Below are 20,585 nucleotides of genomic sequence, written 5' to 3' on the forward strand. Positions count from 1 at the left end.
ACCTTATGGTATATTATGCCACCAACTAGATATAGCAGGATTTTTTTTAATTTTATATAATTTATAAATATATGTTTAACATCCTCATATTTAAAAACGCTAAAACTGATTTTAAATGTAAGATTTCAAAAAGAATAATTACTCTTTTCCTAGCACCTATCATCAGCTACAAGTAACTAATTCGGCTCAGACAAACTTCTATTTTTAAAGTTAGCAAAGTGTGGTATAATATAACGCTGGCACGTACTAATAACCACGTCCGATTTTGAGGTATGTTTACAAGAAACTGATAAATGACATGCCAATGTAAACCAGTGTAATATTTCCTACGTCGCATTTTTGTATACCTGATTTATGTTGGTTTGTAAACCAAGGTCTTCAGTAAATCTATCGTTTTTTATCTATTCTGCTTCATTTCTGACGAGAGCAAGTTTGATTTAGGGAGCATGCATTTCACATCGCCGTTTTTCCAAATTTATTCGCATTTTTCTCTGGAGTTTATCGAGTTGCAAAAATTACTTTTTTATCTTACTTATAAATCGCCGAGAGAAATCTAATTCAATTTGATTTATATATTTTTATCAAATGCAGCAAATCATTTTATCGTTTGCCAATAATTAAAAAAACAAACGCTGAGGTATATAGATGTGTTCTCTCAATTCAACGGCTCGATTTCATTTGTAGGTCTGTCGCTAAAGCGTAGTTGTTGAATGACAATATGCCGATACTATTCAATTATAAGGGCTTGAATTTTCAATTGTGTAACTGCTGTTGTCGTAAACGTTATTTGTTTTGATTTTCAAAACAGTTCTATGAAATACATAACCATTTTTCTCAATAGTTCCTTTTTAGATTCACATTTTAGAAGTATCAATTCTCAGCGTAGAGAATAAATTTCCAGGCTTGTTATTTTATTATAGCACCGTCCTAATAAAAATCAAATTAAAACGTTTCTTAGATTACCAATACATTTTCATAATTTTAACGTCGTGTGCAGTAGCAGTTCCAATGATTTGGGGCTGCCAATATTACTACCGATTTCTTCTGTGGTAAATACCGTGCACCATATTTCTTTGTATTCGATATTTTAGTCACGTTCTATTTAAATCAGCCTTTCACCCAAATTGTTAAATACACTGATATTCATATTCCGACCACACAAAGCACTTTAAACCAGAACCTGCACAATATTGGGCAATGATAAAGATTTCTATTTTTAAGGAATTGGTACCGAATGTTAAATGTATTGGTGACAGATGACATTTATTTCTTAATATGTAGTAGGTAGAACGACTCGGCCTTGATTTTTTTTCGTACGTTCTAAATTGCTTTGCTACAATCAATCAAAAGTTTCACGGCGTCTGAATGTGCTTATTTGAAACACGTTTATTAGTACTCCCATGGAAGGATGGAACAGAGAAAGGTTCGTCAATAAAGAATATTTATAGAGGACAGTTGTCAAAACGAGTGGGTTATTACTTTTTTATTGTAATATGCCGTTTTTATTATGAATCGTATTCATTTGCATATAATGGTAGGAAGAGTATTAATTCTTGTAACGGTTGATGACAATCCAGTTTTTTGGAAAAATATGCTCATGCCTCATCGAGAATATTTGAACATAGAATGTCAACATATTTGCTGCCCTGTTTAGGTGGTATCTAAAGTAACACACACAATAACTTACATTAAAACAAAACATTAAACAAATGCATTCAATTCGCTAGTGGTTATTGTAGTTTGCATGCAATTACCTTAATTTTTTATTAATAAGGGCTCATAAGCCCCACATTGGGCGCCACATATAATGTTTCAACAGTAAAAGGATATAGGATGATCCAAATTAGTTGACCACTCCATTTACAGAAACAATTGAGAGAAAATATAGTTGGGTAACTATTTTGGACCGTTCTAGGGCTGTTTACGTCAATCAAAGCAAGCCTACATTTAATTAAACAACTGATTGATTTCTTATCATTTTAAGTTTGATATTAATTTTCCGAGCTATTATTCTATTAAATCTGAAGTAGGTAGCTAATTTTATACAGCTAGATGACGTGAGGTTTGTGATCCATGTCACTGTTTACATTATAATGAATTACATATTTTTTTGTATGGAAAATAATAAGGAAGATGATAAGCGTAAATTTTTAAACACGCAAATAATGTTAATGCGCAGTATTTTTAATTATTGATAAATGAAAATACGATTCGACGAATTTTCTTTTCATTTTATTTATTTATTTTTATTGCACTCTTGTATTTTTTTACTTTGCTTATTGTATTGTTCTAGTTATATTCCAGTATACAACATTAAATTTAAATAAAAAAACTACAGCACTACAGAATAATCTGATTAGGTATCGGTTTTGAAGAAGCCATCTAATATCTTAGATAAATAGATTAAATCACTTCATTACAATCTTATTAAAATGTAATCAAATCTATATGCCTTCTTTCTCATTTCTTTTCTGATTTTATATATTTTAAAATTTGTTGGCGAATACCTAATTTCTATCACAATGAAAAGATAAATATCCCATTGAACAATCCAATCCAACAAAATCACTACAGTTATCAATTAGTAAATCCTAAAGTTACAATTAATCTAGAAAACTGCACTAAATGAATACAAAGAGCCACGCTTTTCTATTATTAAATATTATTTGAGCTGGCAGTCAAAATGTTTTGGCATCATTTCTATCTGTGCTGGAGACAAACAATAAGCAACAGCGGATGTAGAACTACTTTGTCGTCGCTTTACCAAAAGTTATATTACGCAATTCTTTCTCACTAGATCCATTACCACTTTGAATTTCTCTTGCCACCGTTCTCTATTAAGTAAGGAGTAATGTAAGGTTGGATAGACATTTGGTGGCGTTTTGTGGTTTGTTTACTTCTTTTTCTATTTCGATGTTGGCAATAACGACTTGAAACAGTACCAGAGCATACCGCTGTACGTGTAAAAGAGAAATCTATTGAACAATAACATACTGAATACAATCATTCGATCAAAGACAAATAAAGTTTCAGATTTTTGTAATGATGAAATATAAGTAAATAAAAAAGCAAATTTAATATACCAGGCAAAGTCATTATGTAAAAAATAATTGCTCAAAATAAAAACACTAAAATGTTTAGTTTCCAGTTCTATAGGAACAATTTTTAAAACCCGTTCCTATACATATTCAAAAAGAATGCACCTCCAGAATTGTAAGAATGCCGATATAAATTGTATCTAGTCTAGTTTCTTTCTTCTAAGAATCTACATATAAGTATGTTTAAAAGAATATGGTATTGCTGATTCTTCTGAAAGTAATCAAAATTCCCTTCTTTGATAAACCTCTTCGAAATCAACAAGTTTGAGAATTGAGAATATCATAGACTGGTCGTTCTGCATCTTCCTCATTGGATATTAAGAATTAACTCCCCTTCCTCTCAAGCAGCTCTGTTGGTCATAAATTCTACATCATTGATTGGACTCAATTTTATATTTTTCTTTTCTTGTAACTGTTTCGCTGTGGAGTTCTCCACATTGTTTTAATTACATTTTCTTTATAAGTTTGGCAATTTCTCCTCTTCTTATTGAAGGCATAATCTTCTAAAATGATCGGTAATTGCTCGACAATCAAAGATTACGATAATCGCTTCATTGAGATTGTACCTATTGGACAGAATGTCTCTTATACCATCAGTAAAATCATGAAGATTATACTAAATATCAACATTTATGATTGTTGCGGCAAGCTAGAAAGACTTTTTTTGCTCTTGTCATTGTCATTTCAATCACCATATTTATGGTGGAAATATGGCGATTACTACAAATTGTTTCTAAGCTAAATTTGTTGTTTTCTTATCATTTTATTGCCAAAATTGGAATATAGCAAAAAGAGGTGGGTTTATGGATATCGCCTCGTAGAAGTAAAAATAGAAGTGCAAGAGGAAAAACCGCTAGACCCAACTTTAGCTTTAGAATTACTTTATGTGGTTACGATTATTGTAAATTCAAAAAAAGAGCTGAACAAGTGATTTGTAAAACATATAAATTTTTCAATAAATGGTTCTATTAATAGAACTTTTTAGACGTCATTATACCGTTACCGTTTTTGCTCTCGATACCGGCGAAGTGTACTAAACATTTGCCGTGTCTTTCCAGCAATTTCTTGTAAATATTCTTGAAGCATACTTGAATCGTTTACACGGTCTAATAAATTCTTTAAAAATAAGTAAACTTGACAATACGATGAAAAGATAACGTAATGCAGATTTACACCCAACCTTGTATGTACCTACCCAACGTCTACCCGCTTCCATGTCAAGCATACTATACGGGTAACGCAGATATTGTGTTTTTACGTTATGCATACCATAAATTTTATTAGTTGAGGTTGGTGCAGCCACTATATCTCACAGCAACCGTGACATTTTCACAATAATTGTTACTCGTTCGCGGAGTTTACAGCTAAAACGTGGATTCTTATGTCATTCAAATTACACCTTTTTTAACGTCGACCAAATCGACACATATGGCAATCTACGGGACATCTTTATTACGGTATGTCCTAAATTTATCGACTGTAAATTTTATTTAAGTAAATTATATAAGCAATGAATAGCGTAATAAAATTATCGTAAAATAATGTCCTACGTGATCAGGAGGCTGTCTCCATTTCACCAGAGTCGACTCGTGTTGAATTGCGACATTAAGACAACCGCAAATTTTCATAAGTATACCACGATATATTTTGTGTATATATAAATATATTCAGTACTTGACGCAGTCAGTACAATATTTGTTGAGATAGAATGCCAAGAAGACCTCTGCGTCACTTTCTTGGAATTAACCGCAGTCGACTCCCGAGGTGGAAAGACATTGGGGTCGAAGGCGGTAAATTTTAAGAAAGTGACGAAGAGGTTTTGTAATTGTGTAAGTTAATTTAGGATTTGAAAATAGAATACCTAATATTTTTTATTTAAACGAATATTCTTTTTCATCGATGTTGTTATAGGTGTTATGTAAGTCCTGCATTTTTTAAGCGAAGGTGTCAATTTATAGCATTTTTATCGTTATTTATATATGTATCATATGCAAAATGATTTTAGATCTTTTATTTATAAAGAAACTGACATACATAGTATGTTTCTATTTGTTATTTAATAAGAACACTATATGGCACTTTACCATAAATAATCTAGTGAATAACTATTTACTAGTAGATAGAAATTCATTTGCAATAATTATCCTGCAGCATTGCAGTTATAAATACGATTAGGTTCATTTTTACGCGCGCCAACTTGGTAGCGCTGCTATTTACTAGTTTCCATTTATTAAGTCACTCGGGGGACTTTTGTTGTAATGCTTAATTAAATAGGATTGGCCGCATAAATAAATAATGAATAAATCAATTTCAAGGAAACGAATTTAAACCATCAAAGCTATATTTATATAATGCCTATTTTAAATATTAATTGAGTTGTATTTAATTTCAACGGACTCGACGGAGTTGCATAATTAGTGACATCCGTTGATTTAAATTTAAATTTACTGGCTGCCAGCGAATTTACGAATATTATGAATACATTTTCATTACTATTAAGACCTCGTTATATAGTTTGAATTAATTTCAAGTCCATTCAATGCGAAGGTGAGAGAGACAAGTTAGGTATATCTCTCTGTTATATTACACACATTCTACGTATCGTTCTGTAATGGTTTTCTTAAAAGGATTCCAATCAGTAGCATACAGATTTGAGTTAATCCAAATTCACGAAGTAAATATTTTAAAGGAAAGGTGTGTATCAAAACAAAATGAGTAAGCCAAATGTTATCACAAAATTTTGAAGTGTTACAAAATTTAATATTGCCTATTATCCTCTGTGTTTTTCAAAATTTATCTGACATGTGTTTTCAATTTGGATGACACCCTTTAACCTCAAATTTTTATCAGTAGTCCCGTGTCTATTTTTAATCTGTTAAATGTCTTTTTTAATATCCTTTGTGATAATATTCTTCGGAATATTTACGAGTTTGTATGACAAATTTTGGATTAAACTATGATAATGGGCAACAGCAATAAACAGCACCTTGATCTTTTCCGAAATATCTAACAGTTGAACAAATATATCTAACAAACAGTTCAATTTGAAACTATTAGATGATGAGTTGCTAAATTTAAATTTTTGTTTCCAAGATATCAATTGTTATCATACCGCTACAATTTGCGTTGTTTTATTCTACTGTTTCTTTGTTAAATGTTACCTACACTGAGAAAACAATGTCTTCCATTGGATACATTTACTTTTGATATAGCAACGAGCTTAACGTAATCAGTGCATTTGTTTAATCATTAAAAACTATTTATCAGACCATACCGATTATGATATTCTTATTTTAGATGTAAGTAGTTAAAATAATAGTACCACAACTGGTTGATTCATTGACATTGGATCAAAGCTTCCATTTTATCTTTTTTTTTTTGTCACTCATGACAACCTTGGAAATGAAAATGAAAACAATTCCTTGAAAAGTCGCAATCTAAATAAAAAGACATTCCAAGAAGTGAATTATGTATAGTTAAGCTTCTTTGAAATTGGTGTACTATATAGAAATTCCAGTAAATTTGATAAACATCTTTACTTCACACTGGTATCAAATGATGTAAATATTAGAGAAAATTGAATGAACAGTTTTGCAAGAGCTGTTTATTTACTCTTTTTATATATTTCTAAAAGCTCTCATGAATGAAGCAAAACTATAAATCGATCGGCGTTAGTTTAAAAATATTTGTGAATCCTTTGGTAGTATCTATATAAACAATTTTACAGTTTATTACGATCATTTGTTTCTATATTTATAGGGTATTTTGCCCGTTTTTGGTCAAATGAACATATAATAGAAATTTTCTATACATTATATACAAATTATTATAATTTTTTACCTTTAGCAGGAAACTTTTTAGGGACGCTTATGAAACTCTTTTTATTGCTAGGCGTTTTTATACATGTTCATCTGACTTCGAAAAGACCATACTACATGTGTATTTTTCAACTTTTATGATGCATAGACCATCTTGAATTAGTGAGGCATAAATGTCGACATCTAGCGGATTTTTTTAGTACCTAATATTAGAAGAACAACTGAAAATACAAGATTGCTGTTATTATACATAAATAAATTTTTGGAAAATATTAAAGTGTCTATTTTGGAGTAGTTTATATACTTTTGGTGTGACCCTATACGAATATCTCATGTTTATTTCGGGTAGTGTCCAACCACATGCAGCCTTATCAAAGTCTCATCGAACGTTGCGGACTGTTATCGGACAGAAACGAAGGCCGTATAATGCGGTTCTTGTCCTGCATACTTCCTGTCTCATGCAAACTATCAGTTTAAAATATGAGGACTCGTTTAATACAGTTAAGTCCAAACATGCATGCACATCTCGTGTGGCGTGTTCGTTAGGAGAGATGGGCAAGGACAATAGACGTTTCATGCAATGGATAACTTGAAACAGAGGAACGACTGCCCCAAAAGGCCAAGCGAGAAGCTTTACCTCATTTGGTTTGGAATAAATCTCAGAAAATGAGAGATTCGGCGATTAGATGTCAGAATAATTATGATTTAACGTTTACCGCGTTCCAAAGAAACGTAAGAAAAAATGAGGACTATCAAGTAACAATTTCAATGCTGTGTGGTCTGGCTTTTGCTTTTTTTTAAGTTTTATTGAGTACCAACTAGAATTTATTGAAAAGTCTTGTAGTATACCTCAAAACTTTGGGTTTTCTATTGTTGTTTGGTTGAGAAGAGCTTTCAGATAATTTTAAAATAAATACAATTTTTCTACAGATCTCTTGTATCCTCCATTAAAATCTTCTCCGTTTTTTTTTCAAAATATACAACAAACAATGACTCATTTATTAAATACATATATTATTCTGAAAGCGGCCATTTTCCTATAGTATTCATTTTGAGTTAATTTGAAATATACCATATTAATGAAGGGTATTGAAAATTTAGAACCAATTTCATACATATCAACACAACTTTTGATAAAAAAAATAACAAAGTGAATAAAATAACTTTAAAATCCCATGGGGTTATGATAATTACTGATAAACTGTTACAGGATTATAGTGTTACTTAAATCTTGGTTCCAAGCCACAGATATAGTGATCATGTGATTCCTTCGTCCTATTCACTTCGTGCCTAGTTTTATGATGTTATAGGGTTATTGAGCTTAAGAGGTTATGGTGGTTCTTGATAATGTTGAAAGGTAAACATTACTGAGTTCATCATTCCAAGTTTTTGGAAACCATCATCATCATATCATCATTAGATTCGGGCCTCCTCGTACTATTGTTTGGGTTCTCAGACTTATGGTCATAAGGAAAGGTTGTAGTATTATGATGTTAGGGTATGGGACAATACGTAAGAGTGACATGGTTTGTTGACTAATTTTTCTCTTGATGGAATCATGTCTCAATAAAACTTTCAATCTACAACTAAATACTCTTGTTCTATATTTTATTAAGCTCTGTAGCCTTGCAGAGAGATAATAAAGTAGGCTCTTCATATACAGGAATAGTTTTATAATAGCTTCAAGCTTTGACAACTCCTTAAGATCGTTACACTTTGGGCCCTTTTTGGGTTTACTTGCCTCTTATGATTACTGTCACAGAAATACAGACTTATCAATAGTTCTATAGATGAAAAACTTAAACTGTTGTTTGACCTTGAAAATATTGCTTATAGTTTGCTTTAAGGAAAAGCAAAATCTTTAAGTAATCGAGAACTAATTCCTTTTGACCAAAAACGGAAATAGACACTCATTTGCAAGCTTCAAAATATGTGAAAGGAACGCTTGAAGACAAAAATTTTTTTTAAGGTAGCGGTTAATCCTGACCAAGTATTATTGCAAGTAAATTTCGTTTTGTAGACGAATGTTCTCGTCGATATCATAAATGTGTATTTTACTTCTTATGCTTTTCCATACGAACATGTAAATGTTCTGTAGCCTACAGTTCAAAATATTCTCACCATGTAATTATTTTCGTACATATTCCATCAGCGTCTACAGAATGTTTTAAGTGTAGCCGCCTCAAATATCAATCATGTTTTCGACTGGTTGCTACGTTATTATTTAGTCTGGACATAACGAAAAAATTCTATAGACTTGGCACACATGTCAAATACAAATTGCCAAATAACATGTCTACTACACATAATAGTATTTTGGAATTTTTGTGAGAAAAAATTCATGGAAAACATTATACTGCCTTTGTCTAAAAATTACTATAATGATTGCCTTCTGGTTTTACAGGAAGGAGACTGTTTAACATAAAGAATGACCCACGGCGACTGATATATAATAATCACGACTTAGGGATTCATATGGGAACCGTAAAAAATCAGCATATTTTTCATTCTCGTGATATCCAAACTATACAACCTATTATATGTAGGAATTATCCGATTTGATGGAATAACAAAGGAGCGCATTTTTGCATAAACATGACTTAATGATGGCTTGAAATACACCTACATCGTGGGAGCTGCAGGTTTTAAAAAATACGCCTGGAAGGCATACCTTCTACCACCCTTGTTGGTAAGTACGCTACAGTACGTAGGTAGAAGTAATTTTACGGTTTAAAACGCAACAAATACAATTAACTATTGATAAATTATATAACGGCAATTAAAACTATTATACAATTACATTTCACAGAATTACTCCATATTTCATTCGCCGTCCTTGTAAGCACGTTTTGTTAATCATTCGAATGTAAAAACGTAGTCGATGGTTTGTTTAATCCGACGTGTTTTAATTTATACTGTACAAAAATATACCACACTACGGTGCTTACATTAATTACGTCTAAAATAGTTCCTCGACACGCAATATGATAACAACGCGACATTTTTTTGCAAATGGAGAACAGCAACATCGTAAACAATTTGTTGCCAACTTACGAGTTACTTAAATAATATCTGGCTCACAGGTGCCAAACAAGGTTTCCTTAAAATAGCTAATATCATACTCCTTTTAATTTTTTCAATTAAATAAAACTGCCTACTTCATTCAATTTAATACTTCGAGAGTCTCTGTTTAACACCAAGGACTTCCTTCTAATGTTTTTAATATAAATTTTGTGGCGTGGTTTGATTCCTAGTACTCTTAATAACGTTTGCTGAAAAGTGGTCACGATGATGTCATAACATCGGTTTTTATTCATCGCCATTACAAATTCAAATTCATGAATACATCTTGATCGATAGCTCGTAAATTCTACGATGGAACCAGGTCTTTTCCGTTAATACATTTTGGAGTATAGAGTGGTTAGCTCCCGTACAGTTTCTAGTGTAGTCGTTGCTCTAATTCACTAGTCGCTTCCATACTAATGAGCCGAACCAGCAAAGTATTATTCTGTGACATGTCCCATAACTGTGGTTCCATATCCTGAACTAAATTAAACAAGAGATACCGAGAAACCCCATCAAAGTGCGCTTAATTGGTAAAACAATGAGAATATAGTAACAGAAATTTACTACAAGACCAACATTCCAGGCAACTCAATCGTTACACAGAGCCAGCTACTGTACAGTGGACCAGTTGCACGTTGTCTCGATCCGACACTGAACTCTGTGAGTTCGCCAACGTTACTCGGCTGGCCCAGTGGGGAGTTTGGCTGGAAATAGAACTCGCAGCGAATATGCAAATTCATTTAATTTTTTAGACACGTTACATTGGGTTTATATGGCACGATTGGTGTACGTGTCATTCACTCAAATGCTACCCAGGGTCAGCTACGGCGTGTAAGCTTTTTAATAAGAGTACTTTATTAGTTATCGGCCGTATAATGTGAGAGCATTATTTCACATGTTTATAAACAAGTAGAGTTGTCTAATAAAACCGAGCGAGACGGAAAATTCTGTACCCGGCAGAGCCATAGCACCGCCTGGCAACAAGGCTAGAGACAACATTTTCGTTACTTTTGGACCTGGTTCTGTAACAAACCGGCTTCATCGAGTGGGTTACATTCCTCTCCGCTTGCCACCGAGAGTACGCTATCAATAAATGTTATTTATACTTTTAAAACTTCATTCAGAGACGGTCGACGCAGCGACGGGGAATGCTTTTCTTCTAAGTCTCGAACGAAATCTATCTGGGATATTAATTGTCTCTAGGCCAATACCAAGTTTACACAAAAATTAATAAAGTGTGAAATGAAGATAATTTCTGTCTTTTCTACACAACTCCATGCGTAGCAATGTCGTACCCAGAAATACATTGTAAAGTGCTTGGTTGTCTCCGTATTGGAAGGTTGCAAACCGCAAGTTGAAGCACTAAACTAATAATGAAATATTAACACATATAGCAGAAATAACGCTCGCTTTATTTACAATACGAGTTTCTAATAATTTTAATGGTAAACATATTAAGTTCACTGACAACTTGGATTGGGTTGATGGAACTTTTGGTGAAATTCCACGAATACTATAGTCCCCCCTCCACGAACATTTTAAGCTTATGCGTATGCATTTGTGCATGTCAAAAGACGTTTATCTTCCGTTCTGAAAGTGGAGCAGTGCAAATCGCAGGCTTTTCAGCGATAAGATACGCACGCCAATGTGCTCAATATATTCGTCGCGCGATAAAAATAGGAGCAATCATAGTAAAGCAGGAAGCAAGCACATATCCGCAAAACAATTTTGCCATTTGCGAACAGATTAATTCCATCCCAAAGCGGTTCGAGACGGTAACGAAAGCCTTATCTGACTTATCGCTTTTATTCGCTCAATTATCTAGCAGGTGGCGGCATAGATTAGAGCTGCGAATGATTTTGCTGTCGTTCGGTTTGATTTTACCTTTCGCTTTATCGTGGTTCGGACGTTGCAACTGTTCCCATCCATGTGCAGCGGAAAAATCCTTAAGTGTTATGTCACAAGTAAAAAAAAATCGGTCCGCCACACTAGGATACTACTACGTGCTCGACACAGAACTTCACCAGCTGATGTCGCGGCGGGATCGGCGTAGGCTGGGCACGTCGCGGACGGAACGAAGTCTCCAAGCACACTACGTTCGAGACTGAAACGGATTTCGTCGCTGCCAAAGCTCGAACGCGACGATACGCTGTCTCGTACTCCGGCCGCGTTTTCCTCTTTCTACTTGTTGACTGCCCCATCGCGTTTACTCACTCCGTTGATAATGGGAAAGCGAAAACCTTTTGTCCGGGAAGGCGATCATTATTTCCCCTAGTATTGGAACTACTACATTTTCACAGGTAATTTAACCCTGCCTTTCCTAGGTCATTGGTACTGGCTTTGTTTAAGTAATGCAAATCTAACCGTCCTACAAATACAATGCGACGAAATAGTCCCAGTTTCATAATTTTTCTAATCAATAAGGCCCCAACGTCCAAATTTACAATATTCCATAGAACAAACACTCAAGGGAACATACTTTGTCAAGCAATATTTTGATTTTGTCCAATAGCTGCTACTACTACTGAAGACACAAAATCCGAGCAATCTGAGATTTATAAGAAATTTTGCTTCTGCATTTTCTAGGCCAATTTTCACATTGTTTTACTTAAAAAAAGGCGCAATATGCAAATAGACAATATTTCATAGAAGAAATTCTCAAGGCAATTTACTTTGTTAAGAAATATTTCGATTTTGTCCAATTATTGCCAGTACAATTTTACCTCTGCCTTTCCTTTCTTTTCCATGAAGGGCAAATTCCACTTTGCTACAAACAGAATGCAAAAAAATCATCCAATATTCATGATTTTTGCAATTATATATTCACGATATGCAAGTTGACGATATTTGTCAGATAACATTATGAGTTTGTCCAATCATAGCTAAAATAGAACATTTCTTAGTATTGACTGGGTATTACCTAGGTATCAACTAATAGACCTGTTAGAGAAACCAAATACAGCACAATGGATGGGGAATTCTTCGGATAGTATCACTTTGGAAAAAAGCGTTCACAAACCACAGTCCATTGGAATTGCTGTTTTATGTCAAAGATTATTCAAAGTTGTGTTTAAAAAGTTCAGGGATATAGGAATGTATTGCTTTGAGGTAAGCATTCAAGGTATATCACCAAATGGTAGACTTGTGGAACATGCTCTAAATACGTTAAACTAGTCAGAAACCAAGCGAGTATGTACCATAAAAAAAATCACAAACCATCGGCCACTGTCATTGCTGTTTTCTCTTAAAGATCATTCGCAGTTAATTTTAAAAAGGTTCATAGGATATAGTACCAAATTTTTCTTTATTCAATAATAGACAATCGATATGTTATGAAAGAAATACTCGAAAGACGGTATTCTGTCCGGCAAGATGTCCAATGTTTCACAGATGTTGAATCAGACAAGAGCCATGGAAAAAGAGCTTTTGTCTATTGTATAGATACAAAACTGAAATAGCACCTATTTGGAAAAAATGTAAATCTCTACCAGCGCCTATTCACATGGCTCTTTTCTGAAATAATTTAATTGGTTGACGACTTGCATTACAAAAATTCGATGTCAAAGTTATAAGAAAAGGTTCATATAATGTAATATCAGATGTTTCTTCATTCAAGAATACGTTTAAGTGCAAATTGCTTTTTCATTCTTTCCTGGTGTGTGAAGATGCTTCTAGTTTGCTTCTTCTGGTTAGTATGTGTTTGAGACAATATGAAATGAAATTTTAAAGAAATTAAACAAAATTAATCATTAAGTCATGAAAAGGAATAATCACCTGTTTCGACTCTCGAAAATAAATCTTTCAAATAATTATTTCGATTTCGTTTGAAGAAATAGTAATGCAAATCTTTTGAACTAAGAATTATATATTGAACAAAAGGTGTTTTGCAAAATTATGACCATAATCCTCATTACATAAAAGTGACAGTGAAAAATTAGCTGTACATGTGTTCAAACTTTGCTGAATATATCTGCAAATACAAAATAGTAAGATATTAACAAAGAGATGCATGAATTTATGAATGTTCTGATGTTAAAAAATGATAAATAAAACAGGAATGTAAAAGATTTTTTAAATAATTTTCTTGATTGCTAAAGAGTAGACTTAAACTTGTATTGAATGTTACATTATTTGAAACAAAAAAAATCTCGATTTCATTTTAAAAGAAAAACTACAGTATGCTCCTATATTCCAGGAGTGTGCAAATAACATGTTTATTTGCTATATAATAATTTTAATTGGACGGAATTTCCATTAATTTGTAGTTTAATGAACTCGTTGGGTATCAAAATATTATTTATAAATTAGCTACTGTTTCTGGTTTCTTTAAATGTTAACCGAGGTCGAAGAAGAATCCTCTTCCAGCCAGTAGTCTTGGGTTTATTTAAAAACTTCTCACGCAATTAAAATTGGACCAAAGTATTTAATGTAAGATATTTCTTAACTTCAAAAGAAGCAAGTAGTTTTAAATATATTTTTGCTACCGCCTTCGACAAGTTCTTGGTGTTGCGTCCAACCAGTTTCAAGCAAAACAAGATGAGCTCTTAACATATCAAAGGATGAGGAAGCACAGACATACGTTTCTTCAGAAGTGTGTAAAATCAGTTTATATTCAACCATCGATTTGTTTTTTCGGAATGCTGTAGCTTGTGAGTACACGTTTTTCTGTCTATACTTCTGTAACAAAACCAACGCATTCTAATTTCGGTAATTTATAAAAGTTTGTTCAACAAATTTTTCCATCTAACATTTGAAAGATAACTTCGTCAAATCCATGTTGGAAAAGTAATGTGTTTTTTAATTTAATTCTAAAATTATATTAAGATTAAGAGCCCATTCAAATGCGACAGATAACCGGAATTTTATTTGTACGTACCTTTTTTACGACAACACTCCTTGGTGAAGTTGGATATCTGAAAGAAGAAATACCTATGAGTAAGTAATTGTCAATCATCACCAGCTTATTATTAGTGTAACCAATAGGAACAATGAACTTTTGGTAATTTTTAACCACCTTCAAAAAGTTCTGAAATATTCTCAGAAATTCAGTTTGTTACTAAAAATATAATAAAATAAATATAATAATAAATAAAAATATATAACAGTGCGATATTTCACAGACCTACAGTTACTAGTAGCATAAATAGTAAATATATACGATACAGAAACTTCTTGAAAAATGTTTCAATAACATTCGTAACATGGAATATTTGTTAAATATTGTACTGTTAACAAATTCTACCACAAAAGCCAGTTAACGACTAAGTGTATCACTTTGTTTGCAAGCTTTGTAGTAAATATTTACTATAAAATACTAAATTATATACATAAGAGTTACATAATATCATAACACTATTAAGAGAGATTAGATCCTTCTGATTAAAATTGTTGAAATAATAAATTAATTTATCTAAAGGTCGAACTGTATTTTGTTAGGGAACTAAGTTTTACTTTAATTTCGACATCTCAGTGAGAAATATGAATGAAAATACAACGTTAATAAATTTCAAGTATTATTAATAGATACCTATTGCAAAATATATCTAATTAATGAAATTGTATTTATGCTACAAATTTCATAGCACTTAAACGCAAAACTATTTAGTTATAATTGTTTTACATAAATGTTATGCAGCTACTACCAGTAACTTTTTTATTTTTACACCATGTAGGTTCAAGCAGTGGATGAAGCATTTGTGATAATTAAGAATTTTTATAAATACTAATACTGTTTGAAACCCTCTAATTGAACTGATATTTCAAGATATACTTTATTTGTTTGAGACAAGTCTTGACTTTTTCTGTTGAATATGTAACACATTTTCTAAAAATAAATTCCGAAATAAAAAACACAAACATAACATTCTCAAGGCAAGTACTCATAAAATTAATATTAGCATATATTTCCTTTAACGGCACAATTAATGACTTTAATAATTTATGTGTTATCTGACTTGATGTACGAAGAAAAATGAATGAGTACTTTCGCGAAAATACTTCAGCGTATAATTAACATTTACCATATTTAAAATTGCGCGATAAATTCACTTAAAACTGTAATAAAATGCTATAATATTTATGCTAATAGCTGAAATAAAATACTGACGAGTGATGAGGTTTATTGCAAATAATGCACTATTAATATGCAAATTACTTTTATTATAAAACAGTGATGTGTGTTACAAAAAAAGCCATTAATATTAATTTTTATCCACGCTTTAGCATGAGTACTCCAAAATATTATTCAAATGCATCGTCGTTCAAATCCTTTCTACAAATATACGCATCAAAAAAATTTTAAACCGGCTAATATTGCATTGCATATCTGCACTAAAAATTTTTTCGTTTTGTATTATTGTTCAGATGAATACCGTCACAAAGCATTGGTTTGTACCTACTGGCATAGAGTGATTGTTGATACTATAAAAGCATGACTAGAATCACATTAAGAGGAATAAACTTTTTAAATGATGATAATTTGATAAATAACTAGATCACTAGCATTGAATTACATTCCCGATATATATTAAATAGCTTCATCGATCGTCTCACCCTGGCATACTAACGAGAACTAATAAGTTCGAAATGTCTGGGTACTGTCCTCTACGAAGCCATATAGCTCGTGGAGTAATTGTTTCCCACAATATCATTTGTTGAAAAATTGTCTGTATATTTTAGGTATATTTTCTCCAAAACTGAAAGTCATAGCCTGATAAATATTTATATCAGTGTATAAAATTGAAATTTTATCATTTTGCTTACATTTTACTGCTCTTATCACAACGCGGTTCAGACTGTTAGCCACCCGATGTTGAGTTGTGACCCAGGGGTTAAGAATGACTATTTCAGATTAATTTATAATAATAAATACGATATCTCGTTGGATTTATATTATTTACTATTCGTGTCAAAAAGATACATAGATAATGTTTATTTGTCTTATACATGGAAGAATTTGTGTATTGCAAAGTGAAAATCGACCCATAATTTTTTTTCTCGGGACAGGATACATACCCATTCCGCAGATTTATTGGTTGCGCGTATAAAACAGTGTACTAATTGTTATAAATATTTATACAACAGACGTTCCACGTAATTTTTGCAGTGTGTGCTCGGTGCTACCAAATTTAACACTTCCGCTCATTGAGCGTGACGTCAAGGACGTCTCCTGTGCAAATACGTATATTTTATTTTTCGTCTGTGATGGACGACTGCTACAGGGAGACTAGTTAGCTAATTAGTTCGTTGGGCACCTTTTATTATTAGTCTGTCTGTTTATTTTTAACATAGATTTTAGAAATTTTGAAAATCCTCAGCCATTTAACTTATATGTAATTAGTTTTTGGAAAAAGTACACAGTAAAGTGTGATCAGCAGCAAAGGCAGCAAAAAAATATTAAAAAAGAAAACTTTTCTCGATTTACCTGGATTTCAATTCTTTGTAGTCTTGGACAAACTTTTCTCTCTTACTAAATACTAAAATTTTGATATTAATTGAACGTGTTGAATGTTGAATATACAAATTTGCCGCACGTATGTACATTGGATACACCAGGACCTTGAGAAAGGTTGTCCTTATCCTTAAGAAATTATAGATGGTATTAGGTGTCCTACTAATGATATCCTATATATCATCCAATCCAGGAGGATTTCCAGAGCAGTTGATGGTGTGGAGCTGATTGCACCAGACAGGCTTGTCTCTTTAAACCAGAAAATTTGGGTTTAGTTTTCCTTTAAAAACTTTTAGACTACCAAAATATCGAGTCTCATGACCATCACATATAGCCAGTTTGGGACCTAAGCCCAAGAAATGTCCACAAACATGTCGACATTTCCACAGAGACATTCTTGCTTTGGAAACTATTTTCTTCACATGGGAATTCCAAGTGAGCGTCTTATCTAAGATGACACTTAGATATTTGGCTTCCTCAGCAAATGGTATTATATTCCCCGATAAACTGGAGATGAGAAAATAGTGTGGTCTCAAACGGATTAAGCTATTTGTTCTTGTGAAGGTACAATAACTGTTTTGTAGAAGTTTACAGACATTTGAAGTGCTATCTGGTTCTCTTTTCTTCGTCATGAACGATTAAAAGATATCAAATTTTTCTACGGCTTTAGATAGTCCTTCAATGTAGTTAATTCTCTTGATCGTTGAATGGTTTGCCAACACAAAACATTGTCTTTAGTTTTAGGCCATCTCAGTAGTTATGTCACAACGAACAGACTTGTTGGTCACATAAATGAATTAAATTTGCATTATTTAATTTCAAATGACTCTAGTAGCTTTGCAAAATATCGTTAATAATTTGCTAGATTTCTATCTGCCTAGGTTTGTATAAAATGTCTGGTTTGTTTACTTATTTATTTTTTATTGAAATATTGATATTTTCTGATTCAGTATTCCCGTAATAACCTTCAAAATGCGCATTATAAATTACTAACCATAAATGTGCGGCAAATGATAATGAAGATAATAATCTTTATAGCCATTGAAATATTCTAGTCACATTCTGAATCAGGAGATAATCTATTTTTGTGAACCTATATTACTCATTCAGATATTCGATTAAATAATTATTTGAATTATCAAGGGTCTTCATCGCCTAAGAAAACTTTATAGTTTGATATCGTGCCAAATAACAACCATAAAGTTTCTAATTGCTGTTTTTACATTTTTCAGTCAATTGTCAGTTACCAAGATTTCATACTGCCTTGTTTCAGAAATCTTACCTTTCAATGTTGTGCACATGTTAATTAGAGTAACCATAGGCTCGCCTTGTATTGTTATTATTATATCTTTGCAATTTTTGTTTTGGTGTATTTTACCTGGATCTCAAAAGCAATCAATACAGTTCGAACTTAAAGATGCAAAGGATTAACAGGGTGGATTTTGTTCCACGAAACGTTAAGAGTTTTGTTTGTCTAATAAGAGGAATGTTTCAATATAACCTCAAGTAATCTCCAATAGACCCTCACGTAAACACCAGGTTTACTCTAAATCCCGATACACATTCCGCAAGTTTGCTTACAATGCCTGTTAGAATATAACTCTCAAGAAATCCAATTAAGACGCTTTCCAAGACCGCAACATTGTTCCAAACGACGAAAGCCCATTTCACTGGAAAGAGACTGCCAAACTTGATTATTTTTTCATTCCAATAATTGGACTTTACGTTTATCTGTTTAATACAATCAAGTAGCAGATAAATACGCAAGTGGAGCTTTATTACTCGAGCAGCCACGACCTCGAATTAAAAGGAATCACAAGGAAAGGAGCCAGATGTAGATCAAAAACTGTTTTTACAAAAATTCCAATAATGTTTAAGTTTTTGATGAATTTAACAAGTAAGTAATCAGCAGAAATTATGTTTTTGCGTTCCAATCTATGAAGCCAAGCAGCAGTAGCGCAAAAAACTCGTTAAGCTAATGATGTTAGAGTTCCGTAGGTGTAACGAGAGAAAAACTGCGTCTTTATCTGCTTAAATGTTCTCTACCCGCATTCCACACTCTGAATCCTGACAAGTTAGATATCCATCGAACTCCTCTCGAACAGCGTAAGCAGTTTAAAACATAAATTGAACACTTTGCCGCTTCCAACACAATTACTTAGTGCCGAGTCAGGCTCTCACTCCTTTGGCTTCTATGATTTATATCATCTGCTAGACGAGCAGCCCTATCAAAGGAATCTTTCTCTGATTAATGTCGGTTGTATTTCCATGGCTGTGCTGTGGGTAGGTTTCTTTTAATTGATCGAATTCGGGTCGGCTTCAAACTTACCGTTTCTGGTTCGAGAAAAGCGAAGAAAGTAGATTTCAGTAATAGCGTCGGCGAAAGTTTAAGGAAATAATAAAAAAAATATTTAAAGTAACTAAATTAAGTAACTGGCTTGGTTTACTTTGATTAAATATTAATTACATAAATATAAAATATCAGAGAGACTTTATCTATGAATGAAGATCCTACACAAAATATTTTTGAAAATTTTAATATGAAAGAAGCCAAGTAAGTGAGCTAACTGCTAACGAGTGATATGACGTCACAACGTGCGTTTTCTCCTACTTCATATTCATTTAATTATTTTGAGAGAGAAATTGTTGAAAAAAATTCTGATTTTTTGCACATTAACTATGATGTATACTTTCTGAATTTGAATTTAAAAAATGCTAATTGAGACAATTTTAGAAGTTATACATTTTTCAGGTTTGAAAACTTATGAATTATATCTTCCCTTCCAAAGTGAATGTGAGAGGATGTATTTTTTTTAATAACGTTGGAAACAAAATAAAAAGAATTGGTGGATGAGTTGCACTAACAAATCTGAAATGTTCCGTGCAGTATGCAACTGCGGTTGTACATATGATAAGTAGAATCAGTATCTGCATAGTTCAATGACACATGAAACATTAATATATTGCGTTTGATGTTTCGAGCTAGTTCATTAATTTGAAAATAATACGTAGCCAGTTGACACGTATGTAAGTCAGCATCATCCAACCTTTCTTTTTTTTTGTTAGAGCAACTTAAAATGATAAATGAAACCGATACAGCGATATGTTTCATCTTGATATAGGATATTTCGCTCTTCTAGAATTCCAACAAGT

General features: G+C 32.5%; 1 protein-coding gene across 7 annotated transcripts in view; it reads right to left on the reverse strand.

Annotated features, from left to right (window-relative positions):
- The window catches only part of LOC108907953 (leucine-rich repeat extensin-like protein 5), a 158,495-nt gene that overhangs the window by 73,332 nt on the left and 64,578 nt on the right, over positions 1-20,585 (reverse strand). For 4 of the 7 annotated variants that reach the window (XM_018711824.2, XM_018711823.2, XM_018711822.2 and 1 more), the window contains one exon: positions 14,859-14,895. The gene's annotated coding sequence lies outside the window, so the exon portion shown is untranslated. Of the gene's footprint in view, positions 1-11,866; positions 12,070-14,858; positions 14,896-20,585 lie in introns of those variants that run through there. The other 3 variants (XM_018711828.2, XM_018711820.2, XM_018711825.2) reach the window with 1 other exon arrangement.

The sequence above is a fragment of the Anoplophora glabripennis genome, unplaced genomic scaffold (genome assembly GCF_000390285.2).
Source record: "Anoplophora glabripennis isolate ALB-LARVAE unplaced genomic scaffold, Agla_2.0 scaffold78, whole genome shotgun sequence".
Classification (NCBI taxonomy): domain Eukaryota; kingdom Metazoa; phylum Arthropoda; class Insecta; order Coleoptera; family Cerambycidae; genus Anoplophora; species Anoplophora glabripennis.